The following is a 17,483-nucleotide window of genomic DNA, read 5'->3' on the forward strand; positions in this document are numbered from 1 at the left end:
TTCTAAGTTCTTGAGTGGGTTGGTACCAAAAAAAATTTTCAAAACAAAAATGATCTTCGAACTTTAAATTCTTATAGCAAACATTGGGTAGAATTGCTTAATAGGGAATTGTTGGTTGACGTGGTTTCGAAACCATTATTGATCGGACTAAAATTTTATAACTTACTCTGTATAACATGAATACGTCTTTAAAACATGAACTACGATCATAATTATTAAATAATATTAAACATTTTTTTAACATTTTTCGATTAAAAAATATTTCAAAACTTTTAAGTCCGCTAATTTCCATTTTTTGTATTTTTGGATTTCAACCATCGTAGTTCGGTGACAAGTCTATACTTTGCTTGTTTTTGTTTCAGACCTCGAAACATGCGATATTAGATCATACCAAACGAATTTATCATAAAAAAAAAATTTTTTTTCGTATGTAGTTTTATGTGACGACATGTGTTAAATACTTAAATTTAGAAGGATTAATATGAAAAATAAATTCTTGAGAAAAAAGTCAAAGCTTTGGTGCAAATCTCTTAAAGACATTGATAGGGTGTAAAAACAAAACACGGCGTATAAGTAACATTTGTGACATACCAATTTCTTACCTTAACACGTTCGCGGACGTGAATGCTATAGCATACATTTTTATAGTGATGCACAATGACGTGGATGCTACAGCATTCAAATTTTAAAGCCAAGTTTTGTTCATTTAATTTCATGTAACTTTAAGTTTTTGTAATTAATATACATTTCAAAGTAATGACCACTTGATTCATTTAGTTTTTTCATAAAACAGTTAAAACACGATGTTCTGACTACTCTTAAAATATATGTATAATCAGATTTTGGATATTACAACTAGTTACAAAAATAATTGCCTGCCTATTTTTTAAAATTAAATTTAATTAAATTTTTAGTGCCCGCGAACGTGTTAAACCAGCGCCCAATTACACAAATTCGCAATTTCTCCAAAATTGAAATGATTTCGGCACTACTTTAAATCCGCAAGTGAAAATAATCAAACATTTTGATTGAAAGCATTTGTGCTGAAACCTAACTAAGCGGCAACGTACGACCTTGCAAATCCGCAAACAATTCATGTTCCCCAATTATTGATTTTCTAATACTCTGAACAAAAGCTCATGGCGAGCGGTGTTTTTTTTAGTAAAATCCTGTACGTTTGTAAATAAATGAGTAGGGACATAAACAAACAAACATAAGACAGAAATCCTCAGTATGTATGGGGGATGACAAACCCGATATTACGGGATTATAAAATTGAACGATATTGATGGAAATAGAATTGGGGAATTGGGGATGGAAATATAAGGGAAATCCTGTATATACATACATATATATACGCACATATACAAATACGTATTTAACATTGCAATGTTTCATGCTTTTTCTCACTTTTACGTGGTGCCATAATAACCGTTATAAACAATAGTTTCAAATTTTCAAATATTTTGATATTTGGGGATTGAAGTAAACATGCTCCAAATTTATAAGAGAATAATTTCAAACCGGACATACCTACTGCATCTAAGTATTTGCAAAAATCAGAGAAGGCACTTCCTGGATTGGCCCCGTGCCATCGGTGTTGTATGACTATTATCACTATATCCTAAGAGAGTGATTACTAATATGGCCTTATTTGAGTCTGAATCTGCAGAAATTAAAAATAAAATAGCACCGGGACTGATTGCGACATTTCGGAAAAATATCCCGAAAATCTTACCGAAATATCTAACCTGGCATCCCTGGTGTGCTTGCAATCTGTCATTCGGCCAACGCCAAGGACAAGAGCACAAAAAGACCCCATACTAAAATAAAACCGCTGAAGAGGCTCATTTTATGTTTTCTCAAAGCCGCTTATAGCAGCTTTTATAATACACAAAACAAAGCTTAAAACAATGCAACTATTCCGAACGCGTTATCGGTTGAATTCGCATGTTTGCGAGAGTGTATGATTTCGTATGGATTTACAGGCGGAATTTGTTTTGTACAAATTGTTGTATGGAAAATTTTTGTTTTGTAGTTTATTTTGTATGACCTTTGATTAAAATGTACATGTAATATATATGGGGTGGCATTTCTACAATGCGTTGAAAGGCAAAGAAAAAAAAGTGAAAGTAAATAAAAATATGAAAAGAGGAAGGGTGTCTCGCCTGCATTAAGTGGCTTGCGAGAATTTGCAATAACTTTTCTTGTAACTGCCTTAAAATATGCATTAGTAAGTTTGTTGAGCGCAACACTTTTGTTGGTATGTCTAAGAGCAAATTGACAAGTACTGTTGTAAGAAGAATTTCATTACTGTAGTTGAGGAAGCAAATAACTTAGCAAACAAGCACTCCTTTGCCCCATAAACTCAAATATTTTAAAGCACGATGCGACTACGTTTGACTGAATAGCAGCGGAAAAGGAAAATATTACTACTGCCTATTGTACTATTCATTGCAAAAACTAAATAAACAACTATACATTTCCCATCTCGACAAAAATTAGAATATTCAGTAAAATTTGCTAAAAAAGAAAGCTGCTCATCCTTCATTTTTATAAAAGGTATGCATTAGATATGCATTTATATTATGAATAAATGTTAAACAAAATGCAAATATGTATGTAATTCCATGAATATTTGGCAATTCGTAGGCTATGTGACCCAACAATGGCAAAAAGCCAATTTCTCCTTTTGGTACAGGCAGACGTCTATGTGCCTACATACCTACATACAGGCTTTATTTTGTATTACAAGTAAATACTATACGCTAGGGATGTCGGTATTTTCTACTGTCATATTTAAAATTAGGAATCTCTGAAATATTTCTACATTTTATGCTACCAAATACGACGTGCGGCTTTCTCTTGTGTTCCTTTGGCTTTTAGGTCAAGTGTTCGTAATTTTATAAGACAGTTACAGTCTTTTCAATGAAATATCATATTTCCTTCCTTTCCCAATCCATTCTCAAGACATACACAAGTGATAATGAAATGTAGAAATTAATGTAGTTCGTTTGGTTGCCTTATATCTTCCCCCTGTAGGCCAATTTGTTGATGCCGTTCCGCCAAAAATCGCCTGGTCTGGTGTCAAAGAAGTTGTTGAGCCAGTTTTTAAGGACATCTTTGTTATCGATTGGTTCATATGGTTTGACAGGGAGCGGGAAAAATGGTAAGCGATGGGTGCAACGTCCGGAGAATACGGCGGATGCTGAAGGACTTCCCATCCGAGCTCTTGGAGTCCGGCTTTGACGACTTGTAGCTGAGCAAGGAGCTTGTTGACAGTAGCATTCTGTTCGAGCATTTCCCAGGGTTGCGATGATTTTCTTTCGATGAATATCCGGCTTGACTCTCGGCTTTGGCGTATCTCATGGAGCCACCCACTTCTTTCTTTGCTTCATATTGATCTATAGACACAACTTCTCATATCCCGTGATGATTCGGTACAAAAAGTACTTTTTATGCCCGCGTGTTGCTCGATGGCGAACGAGGTGCTAAAAAGCAATTTGAAGGCGACGTTCTTTGTTTTTTTGTTGAGTTCGTGAGGCAAAGATGTGGCTTATGTGGCTTCTATTAAACTCCAAAAAGGACTTGATGAAATAACTCAATGGCTCAAAGACTGGAAAATAAAATCGGTTGATCCAAAATCTGTTTAAGTTACCTTTACACTCAAGCGAAATAGTTGCTCACCCGTTAAACTCCATAACAAAATCATACCCCAAAGTAATGTTACAAAATATCTCGGAATGCATCTTGAGCTACAAGCGTACATGGAAAATCCATACTTTTATTAAACGTAAGGCACTAGGAATCAAACTTCGGAGTCTTTATTGGCTGTTAAATCACAATTCCCATATTTCCCTCGAAAATATGCTCTCACTGTTCTCAGCTATCCTAAAACCAGTATGAATATATAGCATAAAATTCTTAGGCATCGCAGCTAACTCAAACATCGAAATATTTCAAAGATCCAATCGAAAACTCTCAGAATGATCGAAAATGCAGCATACTATATCAAAAATGTCCAAATTCACCGTGATCTTAAAGTTCGCACAATAGCTGAAAAAATCAAAAAGCATGCCTCATCACACAATATAAGACTTCAATCGCACCCAACCCCATTAATTATAGAAATTACCACCAATCCCATTTCTTTTAACAGATTGAAGAGTAAATCAACAATAGATCTCATGTGCTAAAAGCAAAAATTGAGGAATGGTTGCCCCACTTGGTGCTTTCTATGCATGTTTCGTGGAGTATCTTAGTTTTAAGTATAAATATTGTTAAATGTTTTTAAACCGATCGCTATAAATAAATGAATAATAAAATAAAATAAATTAGTGACCTTAAACCAGCGTCCTCAAGAATTTGTATCCATCTATTAAAATTATCACTTTTGTAGCGTTGAAATCTTTCCCAAACCCCCCACATATTTTGACAATTTGGACGTGGATCTTTGAGAATTGAAGTTTCTTATAAGAGTGTCTACATGAACTCTCTTTATCAGACTATGAAATGCGCTTCTTGCATCATCACATCAGGGTGCTTATAAATGCACTATTTTAGAGTAGCACTAAAATATTGTACGAGTATAAGTTGAAAATGCGAGAAAAAGTAATTGCTTGTATAAGCCGTACCACATTGCCTGCATTCCGTGCTTTTTTTTCATATATGCAGGCCACTTTAATCTTTTTGGCCGTCTTTACCTTAACGTTCCCTATTTGACTTATTTTTCATGGACAATTTTAGTGTTTGCTTCTTTCTTCAGTTGAGCATCTCTACACTTGTCACTTTAGCTATTTTTGTTTGTTCTCAGGGCGCGAGCAACATTTAGTACATAACAGTTAGTACATATCCGCCTTGGTTGTAGTAAACATTTGGAAAAGTTGGGTATGCATCTATTAGCTATGTTTATATGACGCGCTCGCCGCCTATACCTACATACTTATGTAGGTGCAAGAGCAGCAGTTGCACGCCACTCTGACAATTTGGCTATTTTATTCATTGTCGGTTGTTGGAAGCAGTTGTGTTGCAAATATTGCACCCATGAGAAATTTTAGTAATTTCTATATAATGGCATTGTGTGGATAAATGCTTCCAATTTTTATCTATTTTTTATTTTTTCGCTAAACTTGCGGCTCATTTGCATTTTTATTGCACTAAATGTTGTGCTGCTGTTCTGGTTTACATGGAAATTTTTATGGTAATAGCGTCATTTTGAGTAATAGCGCCTAGTTGCATTAATTCGTACGGAAAAAGCTGCTTATATTAAATTCTTTGATTTCTTAGCTTTCTATTAATAAATTTTATAATCGTAATTATTAGAGCCGTTTCGGAGAAAGCAATGATTGGTCTGCGGTAAAAAGTTGCAAAAGTCCAACCACATATTTAAAGCTTACGTTGGGAGGGTTTCGTTACCATAAATACACTTTTTTGATCCTGCTGAAAACCGGTTGGTTATCTGACATTCGATTTTAAACAATATATGTCTTCATGTGGATTGTGTGGGTATTGAAGCTGCCTAAGAAGTCATGTCATCTCGTAAAACGTTTACATTTCAGCACTTTACTTCCATTTGCAAGTAATTTAAAAGAGATGACAACCTCTTACGAATTTTCTCAGGCGTATCTTCTATCGCGAAGGTCCACGCTCCCTAGGGATCGGACGACTAAGCTGGGTTCTAAGCTATCGTGGGGGTTGGCAGGTTGCGGATAGCCGGACGGCCTGTAGTAGCAGGTTAGTTGGGAATAAGTTTTGACAAATAAGTAACCGCCGACAAAGAGCGGCAGAGACGGAGGGCACGGTATAAAAGCCAGCTGTTCCGATGAGATTCCTGTGTCAAAGGCGACTCGACACCACCTTTCACAAATAAGTGCCCCCTTCTCCATGTAACGGCATGGTAAACGCAAAAAGAAATCCAGGGGCGCCTGACTTATAGTGGGCGGCTACCTGATCAGCGACTGTTCTCCATGTTAGCAGCGGATAATATGACAGTACGGCCTGCGGGCCGTCAGGATCGATTCCAGTATGATCTTGATTATGGCATACGGGATCGGAAGCAGATTGTGAACGGGCTGGAGCAGTAAACCTGTGTAATCTGAGTAGGCAGAGTGAAATCTAACTGAAATGACTTACAGAAGAGTTTATTGTTTCTCCGCCCTATTAAAACCTAGCAGGTCTCACAAATGGCTCAAAGCGCGTAGTAGTAAGTGACCATGTAGGTTATGTTGAGTTTACTCCCCATTAGTTCCGGCTTGAAGTCTGGCTCTGAACACTGGTACCCATAAGGACCAGCGTCAACTCTAGTATGGCCTACATATTCGTGCAGAGATAGCGGCTGTGAGTTTGGACCCATAAAGCATGGACAAAATTGAAAAAAAACGCAATGAAGAAAACAACAACAATGCTGTTGATGAAGGAGGACTTGCAGTCCTTAGGAGGAGTTCTGTTATCAGTAGAACGCATAATACGAAGTTAATTTAGGGATAGAATCTTGTAGTATGAATCGGATGACGGTCTTAAGACATATAAAGTCACTGGTGGCGTCCCTCAGGGATCAGTCGTTGGACCCTCACTGTGGAATGCCATGTACGACGGAGTACTTAGGTTAAAATTGCCGTATAAAGCAACACTGGTAGGCTATACCGATAACATCGCTCTCGTGGTCACGGACAAGAAGCTAGACCACCTGCAGGAGAAGTGTAATAATGCAGCAGCTAGGGTCCAACTGTGGCTTTCTGTAGCGGGGCTGAAGTTGGCGGTACAAAAAACAGAAGCGGTCTTCGTAACTGCGCGAAGAAAAAAAGACTGCATGAAATTGCGAATAGGTGGCCATGAAATACTGTCGCAAGAGGCAATAAAGTATTTATGCATAATGATTGATGCACGGCTCTGCTTTAAGCAATATTTAGCAACTATGGGTTCCAGAGCAGCGGCAGTCAACGGTGCTCTTACAAGAATTCTTCCAAACATAGGCGGACCGCAAGGTGCCAGAAGGCACCTCCTGGCACGTGTGGTGGATTAAGTCATCTTATATGCTGCTCCTATATGGGCAGGAGCTAAGCCATCGAATGTTAGACCAGTAGCACAAGTTCACCGGCGAAATGCTCTAAGAGTCCCGTGCGTATACATGACCGTATCAAACGACGCTGACCTTCCCGAAGTAATGTAAGGTAGTTCCGGGAAGGGAGTCTCCCCAGAAAAGGAGGAGGGATTGTTTTAGTGGTTACACTAGTTAGTGGTTACACCGGTTACGCAGTTGACGACGGTCGCTGTAAGTGCGAAGGCATTTTAAACCCTCCTCATCCACCACAAAAAAAAAAGAAAAAAAGGCATGTCTTCTATCTATAGGGTTGTTCAATAGGTGCGCTTCAACTTTTTTCCGATAGGGAGGGCGAACGACGCAATATTTTTTATTTTTCGCTTGTCATTTGTAAACTTCATTAGTATACATTTCATCATGGAACGCTACACACTTGAGCAACGATTGCAAATCGTGCAAATTTTTTATGAAAATAATCGTTCTGTTGCTGCTACTTTAAGAGCAATACGGCCATTTTACGGTCCATTTAACAAGCCGTCCCGTTTTGGGGTCATGTGAAGTCATTGGTCTACAGTAACAAGCCGGCGACGATTTGTGAGCTCAGAGCTAATATTGAACGCGAAACTGCTGGAATTTCGGCCGATTTATGCAAAAGAGTGGTCGAAAATTGGGTTCAACGATTGGACTTCGTACAACGTGCACGCGGTGGTCATGCAAAAGAAATCGAATTTCATACTTAAATGTATATGTTCAAACTCGATAATAAAAAAAAAATTAGTTAAAAAAGTCAAACCGTTTGTGTTTTATTCAAAGAAGTTCAAAAGTTGAAGCGCTCTTACTGAAAAACCCTATATATATGACTGTTTTGCGAATTCGGAATGGCAATCGCGCACCAACTCATTCGGCTACGGAGGCCGCCTGAAGAAAGATGGTGGGTACAGTTATAGCGCAAAGAGGGGATTTGTAAATATCATTGTGAAAATTGAGAATTTTCAAACGATTCATTTGCCTAAAGATCTTATAACGATGAGCAGGTGGCAAAACAGATGTACTAGGTGGTAAATCTAGTAAACTTTCAGTTTTTTTGATTTTGACAACTAAAATAGCATTCGAAATGTATCAAGAACTCAGTTCATGGTTTGGTATTTACCAAATAGGTCGCCTTTTGCTTGAACAAAGTTGGAAAGTATTAAAGTAAATCATCGAAAATCGAATAATTACTACAGTGATGTCGATTAGCCCCTTAGAAGTACGCTTTAACCGTTTTTTGTGGGGTGCCTTTGAGAATAAAAATAAATCTTACACCAACCATACAGAAACGATTCAAGAGAACATGAAACTTGAAATCGGAGTTGCTACTGTTACGATAAATGCCAAAACTAGCGAAAATGCTCGAAAGAATTGGGTTGATAGAATGGGCTACTGTAAAGCCAGTAATTTAAAGAAAATTGTATCCCACGTTTAGTGAACAATTTTATTCTTTTTAAATAAAACATGTTTAATGAAAAATATAAATGTGTTTCATTTATGACCAGGCTGAATACTTTGTATATCGAAATATTATATAAATTTTTGTGGCGAGCTTTTATTTGCAGTAAGGAATTTTGCTCAAGTGCTTGGGTGCCCATTTTCTTTTGTAAGAGATACTGATGTTCATGGTAAACAGCATATGAGTTGAAAGTATTTTAGTCAAGTGAAATTCCAATGTCTGTAATGAAGTCTCATGCATATACAAAAAAACAAAATAAAACAAAAAATACATCTGTGACCTGAAATTTTTCTCTGTGTAATGTTTTTATTTTGCCACATAATTTGTTAATTATTTTCAGCTCTGTTTACATTAATTGAGTTGTTGGCTACATTTTAGACATACTTCATCATATTTCATTTAGTTTATCAATTATATTAATTAACTAACAAAGCGTATGTAAATGTTTATAACGCAAACGAATAAATGCATGCAGATTCTCCGCTTGGTGTAAATGATTAATATTCATCACGTAGTAAAAGTATTATGCTTTTATTTACATAAGCATATAAATACGTAATCTTTTTAATGTCCTGCAGCAAAGCAAACTACTGTAGCCCAACGCAACACTAGAGTTTTAGTCATCAGTTTTACATAGAGTATTGATTTTCGCTCGGCCACCACGCAATGATTTCAAGTGTGGATATTTATAGTGCCATATTCCAACTCTCCAGTTCTGAACTTATAGTAAATGAGTTTGCTTTGTAGTTCTAACATTTTCGTAGTAGTTCGTAGTAGTAAATGCAGTTCGACATCGATATTTTTTGTCAAAAATGTCAATAATCAGCTCAATCAGATCAATTGACGAATTAGTACGTTCTTTTGGGATTGTCTTTATCATTTTGCCCATACCTAACGTTGAGGCATTATTACTAAAGGTGATCTAGCTGGCCCTTTCACAACTAGTATAATTCTAGTCACTCTAGAACTATGACCTCCTCCAAAAGGTGACTTCTTCCATAAAAGTTCTTGAACTACTTATAATATTTGTTTATTAATTTGGCCTTTCTCTGCAAGGATTCTACAAGTGGAAATCATGAATCCCTGCAGAACTTTGGAGTGCATTCTGGGCTGGTTCCATTTTGAGCACTTATATTTTTTTATCTTAATTATTTGAAGGAAAAACTAAAATTACTTGTCAGCTGGCAGAGACGGTTGGTATAGTGGATTGTGTAGAATATTGGCTTCTATTGATTGGAATATTTAGTTCCCGGCTAAATGGCAGACACATTTTATCTTATTATATAATATTAATTTTGGTATAAACTGTAATTAGTTTATTTATTTAAAGGGTAACATTCATAAATAATTTTAATATGTACAAACTGAAGCACTGGCTGCCATAGTTTTCGGTTAGCAATCAAATTAATTTATAATCCAAAGACCTCAGTAGCGAGCATTAATTTGTTAAATAATTTCTGTTCAAAATGAACCCGGCATTTTTCTAACAAAGTATAAAAAGAAATTGTGTGTATTGTAAGTATAATTGAGTATAATAAGAAATAAACTGAACGTTTTTTTTTTAATTTAGTAATTTTGAAATTTATTCAAAGTTAAACACTTTGACATGCCTTTATTTTTTAAATCAAATATCTTCGGTTTTATTGTTTTAATTTCTGTTTCTTGTTTCTTATTTGTTTGGGTAAACATATTACTCCAAAAAAACATTTAATTTTTTTGTTCACAATTTTTGGGAACAAATTTTTATTTTGTCATTTGTGAAAAACACCGACCTCCGATTTGTCTCTTATTTTGTCTTGTTCTGTTCTGGTTTCATAGCGGGATTACATTAACTTTTTGAGTTATATTCAGATACGTAGAACGAATCAGTGCAAAACTGAGTGCTAACTGCTGTTTTGAACAAGTTTGGAGATAGTCAGTAGCAAGCGTCCAGAGTCAACAACGTGACTAAAGACGCCGAATATACTAATAAAGGGGTACCCCCTTGAAAATGCAAGAAATGCTGGTAATTTCTGTTGGGTTGACGTTTTTAAAATCATATTTCATGGTATGCTGGTTGTTGTTTTGTAATTATATAAATATAAATTCGATTATAACTCGTTTATTATCCCATTTCAATTGCAGCAGGCACTCCCTTGCATATGCATATTTTACATTTAGTTATTTTTAAAGGAAAACAAAATTTGAATTATTCGTTTGAGTGATTTTGGCAATTGAAAGCTCGCCCGAATAATTTGTATACCATGCACATCAGGTATTTGAATGTTTATGCTGAATATTTTCGGCGCTTATGTACTTATTGTTTCTTGCTTTACATCTGTTTGCATAACTTTATTTTATTTTTGGCAGCAATTCATGCTTGTTATGATTTATTCACATGCCAAACTCAATGATTTATTTTTGAGCTCTATAATGGATTTGTGGTTTGTTTTGTCGATTATGAATTGCTCGTGCTCGAGATTTTATTAATTTTCACTTAATAGGGCTCCCACTTATTTTACGCATTTGCCAACTGATGCCTTTGCTCTGCTTTAACGGGCATTGAGCCGAGAAATGTGTTCATGATTTAAACATTCAAATACGCTTTGTTGGTTACTGTTGCTTTTGTTTTAGTGTGTGTAAAATATTTTAAAGTATTCATTCGAGTTCGCGTCAGTAAAACTGCCTTGACCTTAGAGTCAAATCTACTAGTTCTGAACTGGTAGTAAGTTTGCTTTGCGATTGTGATTGATTGCCATATCATTTACCACTGCATAAGTTTTAAACCAATCAACTAATTTCTCAGACTCTATATCAACATTACCCTAGATAATGAATTAGTTCCGAATCTATGCAAAAAATCTAGTCCAATTTCCAATCCAGCCTCGGCTTGGCGTGAACCTTTCCCATGGATCCTTCCGTCTATTATTGAACACCGTAAGAAAATCCGCATGGTAGTTTTGAGTTCAACGCGTTTAGACAGACAAACGTGGCATAATAAGTGTAGATTTTAAGTTTTTATCAAAAATTAGATAAAAAAAAACAATAAAGCTTTCCTAAACACATTTCGTCTTGCTCCCATTTTTAAACACTTTCAGTGGCTAACATAAAGGCACCATTTTTGACACACGACAAATAGGAGGAGGATATCAGCAAAACCCGATAAAAGGATTTATATTCATATTATTATTTTCACAAGTTAATTTTGATTTTTTATGTACGTAACAACTCTTTTATTTTGAGTCTCAAAAATAAGTTTGGATAAGTTTCTCAAGCAGCATTCATTTAATACAAAACTAGTATCATCTTGCATCTTCAAAAGTTGTCGCCATATTTCAGCCAACCTTTATAAAAATAGTATGAAAACCCATCTCATTAATCATACCATCCTTTGATGAAAATCGTAAAAATAAATCCGTTAATACGTATAGATGAATTAAAATATTTCTCCATTTGCTTGGCTTTAAATTAGTTGTTGCACTTGAAACGATTTTGGTTTTAAAAAGTACCCACATATTCCATAATTTCAAATGAAAGGAGTTTCAAATAAAGATTACTTAATATTGCTATTTAAAAATGTAATAAAAATTAAAAATAACAAACATAATGAACGAATTTTTTTTTTGTTGCAACAACCATGCAGCTGACACAATTTTTGTCACTTTGGAATGTATGTTGAGTTGCTTGGTTTTTCACTGCAGCGGATTTAATTTTTTCACTAGTATTCAAGCTCTGATTTTTACACATACCCTATAGGAAAATATATTGGGTGTGGGAATAAGTTTCCGTCCGATCGTAGCCAAATTTACGAACAGTTATTTAAACAATTAAATACAATAATACTTTATATTATGTGAAGTATGTGCCATCAGAAACTACAACTTTACTCCATCTTTCAGGCCTCATACGGATTCCTCTGACGGAAAATTCGAGTTCTTTTTCTTGATCCATTAAGTCAGTTTGCGATGCTCTCGTAAGAAGTGATCCGCTCTTCAACAAGGGCTGATTGTATTGATCGGAACAGATGGTAATCCGGAGGTGCAATGTCTGGGGAATACGGTGGGTGGAGCAAGATTTCCCAAATCAGTCCCTCTAAATATTTCTTGATCTATTTATTTAGCAACGCGTGCCCTGGCGTTGTCATGCAGCAAAATCAGTTTGTCATGTCTATCCTCCCATTCCGGCCGCTTTTCTTTGAGAGCTCGATTCAAACGCATTAGCTGCAGTCGGTAAGGATCGCCAGTGATGTTCTCAGATGGTTCATAATAGATGACATCCTTCTGATCCCACCAGATGCGCAACATAACCTTTGGAGCATGAATATTTGTTTTCGCTGTCGATGGGCCTCGTTCACCTGGTAGGCTCCAACATTTTCGTTTTCTTTTCTGTCGTTCAAAAAGCATCTTACACGTCACTAAACATCTCTCGACGGCCCTCTCCTTCAATTGAAGTGGCAGCCAGTTAACTGCTTTCTGTACCATTCTCATCGCGTGCAAAAGTTTACCGACGGTTAACCTGTCAACATCCAACTCTTTACACATATCATGAAGTGCGTCTTAATCCAATAATTGTTGTAGTTGAGTATCTTCAATTTTTTTCGGCGGCGTTTCGCGATTTTTTTCACTCACATCGAAATTGCCATTTTGGAAGCGCCGAAACCACTCTTTGGAAGTTGTATTTGGTGGAGCGTGATTGTCGTAAATATTGATGAATATAGGACACTTTTTTGCTGAGCTTTTCTTTAAAAGGTAATAATGAAGGTTGACTTCCTGCAAATGCTGTTTTTTTGGGATGAAAGTAGACATTTTTGACGTTAGATAATAGAGGATCTTTACACCTTAAACGAAGCGATCGAGACCTCACATATACACCTTCAGACCTCCAGTATATTACTAGAGCGAACACAGCGAATCAGCAGTAACACCACTTTTACGAGGGTGGAAACTTATTCCCATGCCCATATTTTGACTGTTTGAAGATTAAACGGAGCAAGTGTTACAATGTTAAAAATCCGCTCCGCTAGGACTACTACTCCTTTTGCGAGGCTACATAGAAAGTGAATTAATTGTGTGCAAATATTAATAAATCGATATCTTTATTTCGTGGACTTGGATGTAGTGAAAACAAAAAAAAAAAGTGTGTAATTTGCAGTCAAATTGATAATTTGGGCTTAAAATCTGCTTTCAAATAAGAGGGCCAAACACGCAAATTGACATATAGTTTTTTTATGAGGGGTTTGCGGACGCTTGCCATTGTCAGCCGAAGAACGACTGCTATTCGACATTTTTTTTTCTAACCATTGGTAGTCACGCACGTACCTATTCGACTACGGTAGCCGTCGTCCTACTACCGTCTAGTAAATGACGAACTAGTATTTCTTCTATTAAGTACCAGTATCTGACCTTGAATGTTACTATACTAAATAAATTGACTTTTCCCTACAGGGTAATTAAGAAAAAATGCATACAAGCATAAATATATACCCCAACGTAAATGTGAATGTGTTTGAAATTATTATCTCCCACGTGGCAGTTAGACTGCACTCCGCACGCAAATTTGCTTTTCTTAGTTTTAAGTTGTATTGCCTCGTTCTTTGTTTTCATTACAACGGTGATTGATATGATTGAATTTGATAGATGTGCGTCGAGTAAACAGAGAACAAAAGAGTGAAAAAATCACCTTGCTTCTCAATAAAACGAACTATGCATAAATATTGACGAATGATTTTTATGATGTTTACCTTGAATTTAAAATTTACAGCTGGTACAAAAAGCTACTAAAATATCAATTAAATACGTTTAAAACTGAGCATTTCACTCCGGAAAGCGAGTGAAAAAGTTTCAGTATAAATAAATACCGCTAGATACGAGTATAAAACAGAAGTTAATCTTACTGGTACAGGTGATAGCGTTATAGAATGAGCACAATTCACATCAATGAATTTCTCGCTGCTAAAATATATAAATATCATATATGATAATATGTGACTTTGAGCAGAATTTGTTCAGATAAATTTATTTTTATAGCTACCATTAATCAACTGAATTATTGATGCTTCCAATAGAAGTATTTAATTGAAAGTAAAAAGTAATAGACTTCAATGTCGTTTAAATGGCATGCAGTACAACAAATACATTTTTTGTTTGAAATAGAAGAGTAACAATATATTTCTCAAACTACATCATGAGTAGGTCATGTATGTGGAACAAAGTCGGAGTCCAGTCTTAGTTTGTTTTTACAGTGGATCAAGTTTTCAAATTTTTATAATACTTTTATTACGTTGCTCTAACCCGAATTCTGGTAAGAATATTGACTATATTCTATGATCGAATTTTATGAGAATCAATTTTATGAAGCATTTTTACGCGACTTCTAGTGTTTTTACTAGTAAATAGAGACAGAAGTCCGGAAAGTCCTTTGATGTTCTGTGAACATGTACGGTGCCTCTTGGACTCACTAGTGAAGCCAAGCTCTTCTACACCTGATCGTTCCAACTCAAAGGTAAACTTTCTCTACTATCACCAGCTGGTACTATCAAAACTGGAGCGATTGGATGACATGACCTGATCAGCGGAGCTGCTAGCTCTTTATTTGCTGCGGGCATTCTCAGTTTGTTCTTAGAATCTCTCATAATTGTACACTCCCAAGAAGAGTTTTGCTTAGCGAAATCGCACAGTGTGGTGTCCGCTAATGTTCCGTAAAGGAATAAACACTTGTTAAGGCCGGCGGGCCAATTAGATGTCCTAAATTCAGTAGTTTTCGCGAAGCGTTGTAGGATGAGAAAAAAAAACAATTAGCCAAATGAAGCTTTGGGGATAGTTTAATATATATTTGAACTAAAAAAAAAAATTTGTACAATCTCCAACAATATATTGTAAGCCGAGTTATGAATAGATTCCCAGAGCGCCTGTACCCAACTTCTGTACAAGATACAACTTGGAATTTTCATCTGAAAACAAAAAAAAAACAAAAAGATTATTAATTTTGATGTAATTATCTTCGATGTGAACTAAGAAACACGTAAAATTCGAATTTTTGGGGAAGGTACAATAGAAAAAAAAAGTGGTTCTTCACGGAAAAAAAAAACTCTTCAACTGGGTAAAAAAGTCGCTTAAAAAAGTTTTTGGATGTTTTTTAGTTCACATAGAAGATAATTACATCAAAATTAATAATCTTTTTTTTTTTTGTTTTCAGATGAAAATTGCAAGTTGTATCTTGTATAGAAGTTGGATACAGGCGCTCTGGGAATCTATTGATAACTCGGCTTACAATATATTGTTGGAGATTGTACAAATTTTTTTTTTTAGTTCAAATATATATTAAACTATCCCCAAAACTTCATTTGGTTAATTGTTTTTTTTCTCATCCTACAACGCTTCGCGAAAACTACTGAATTTAGGACATCTAATTGGCCCGCCGGCCTTAAGATTAAGAAGCCGCGTTTTTGCCAGACTAGGACAGTGGCGCATATCCTCTAAACTTACCATCTCCAACTCATCTCTTCAGTTACGGCAAAAGTTATTTGTGGTGACAACTTCCACAGTACGCGCGGAAAAATAGTCAATGGCCAATTGCTATTTGCCTGTTGAAATGTAAGCCGATATAAGCCGGAGTTTAAACGAAGATGGAGGAATGTTCGCGTTATCTGGTGCTGAAAACGATTGAAAACACTGCATACAAATCGTTGTAAGATTTTCATTACTCACACACTATGTATGCATATTAAGGATGACCAGGTTCCCGATTTTTTTGTCCCAAAAATCTCGGGATTATTTTCGAGGTTTGTTATTTCTTACGAAGCTAGAGCAAAAGTAACTTGTGTAGAACGCCACTTTCTTTTTGCCACCACATCGTTCTGTGGATTTGTTGGACTGAGGAGCATTTGCAACAACATTTTTGGACCATCCGAGTGAGTCAGCGATAAATTTGTGCGATTTTGTTCATTTCCGAAAATTGACCGCTCTTCAACTGTGCAATGGTGCGTTCGACCCAGTTTTGAAGAAAATTCATATTAATTATTAGTTTTTAAATGAACTATCTAATTCGGGCGGCCCACACTGGGGATTTTTGTACAGAGATGCGGAAAAAAGTATACATCCCAAAAAATATTTACATTTTTACTACTAACGAAGTTGTATATATTTGTGTATGAAAAGAACATGTTTAAAAACTATTTAAAAAAAAAAATTAAAAAAACAATGTTTTTTAAAATTCATAAATTTAAATTTTTTTTTTTTTTTTTTTATTAATATAAGCCAGCAAATATTTACGCACAGGATACATGTAAGTTCATAATTCTGAATTACCCTCAAAATGTCAAAACAAAATTAAAAGTGTTTCGTTATCATTATGCACACACTAGAAAGCGTTTAGTTATTATCATTGCCAAAAAATAAAAACTGAAAGAGACGCTACTAAGCAACACGTTGATACTAGTTTCTGACCGTAGGTAAATGTAGCTCAACTTGCAGATCCAAGAAAATGAAGGAATATGATTTTTTTGTTTTTTCGTAAAATTAATTATAAATAGATAATCAAATGCTTCACAGCCTTTGTTCTTCCGGCTAAAATATATAAAAATATCGTACCGTAAATGAAAAATAAAAAATTGGAAGTCGGCTCAAGCAAAAGGAAAAAAAACCACCTTGGGCTTTGAAGTTTTTTCTTAGTTAATTCAATACTATAAAAAAATTATACTTTTGACATATCTATAAAAAAAAAACTGTTAGTCGGAGTTTAGTAATTCTTTTTGATTTTATTGTTGGTTCTATTCTGGAATTTAGAAATACCATTAAACATTGCGTAGGTGGTATGTTGCAAATTTGACTTTCTTCCGCTAAATCCCCAGTGTGCGGCCTCCGTAGCCAAATGGGTTGGTGCGTGACTACCATTCGGAATTCAGAGAGAACGTAGGTTCGAGTATCGGTGAAAGACTAAAATGAAGACATTTTTCTAATAGCGGTCGCCTCGCGGCAT

The 17,483-nt window shown here is 35.6% G+C and overlaps 1 protein-coding gene across 2 annotated transcripts in view; it reads right to left on the reverse strand.

Annotated features, from left to right (window-relative positions):
* Positions 1–17,483, reverse strand: part of LOC128865897 (GTP-binding protein RAD) — a 187,385-nt gene that overhangs the window by 28,259 nt on the left and 141,643 nt on the right. The window lies entirely within an intron of this gene.

This window comes from Anastrepha ludens, chromosome 6 (assembly GCF_028408465.1).
Source record: "Anastrepha ludens isolate Willacy chromosome 6, idAnaLude1.1, whole genome shotgun sequence".
In the NCBI taxonomy this organism is placed as follows: Eukaryota; Metazoa; Arthropoda; class Insecta; order Diptera; family Tephritidae; genus Anastrepha; species Anastrepha ludens.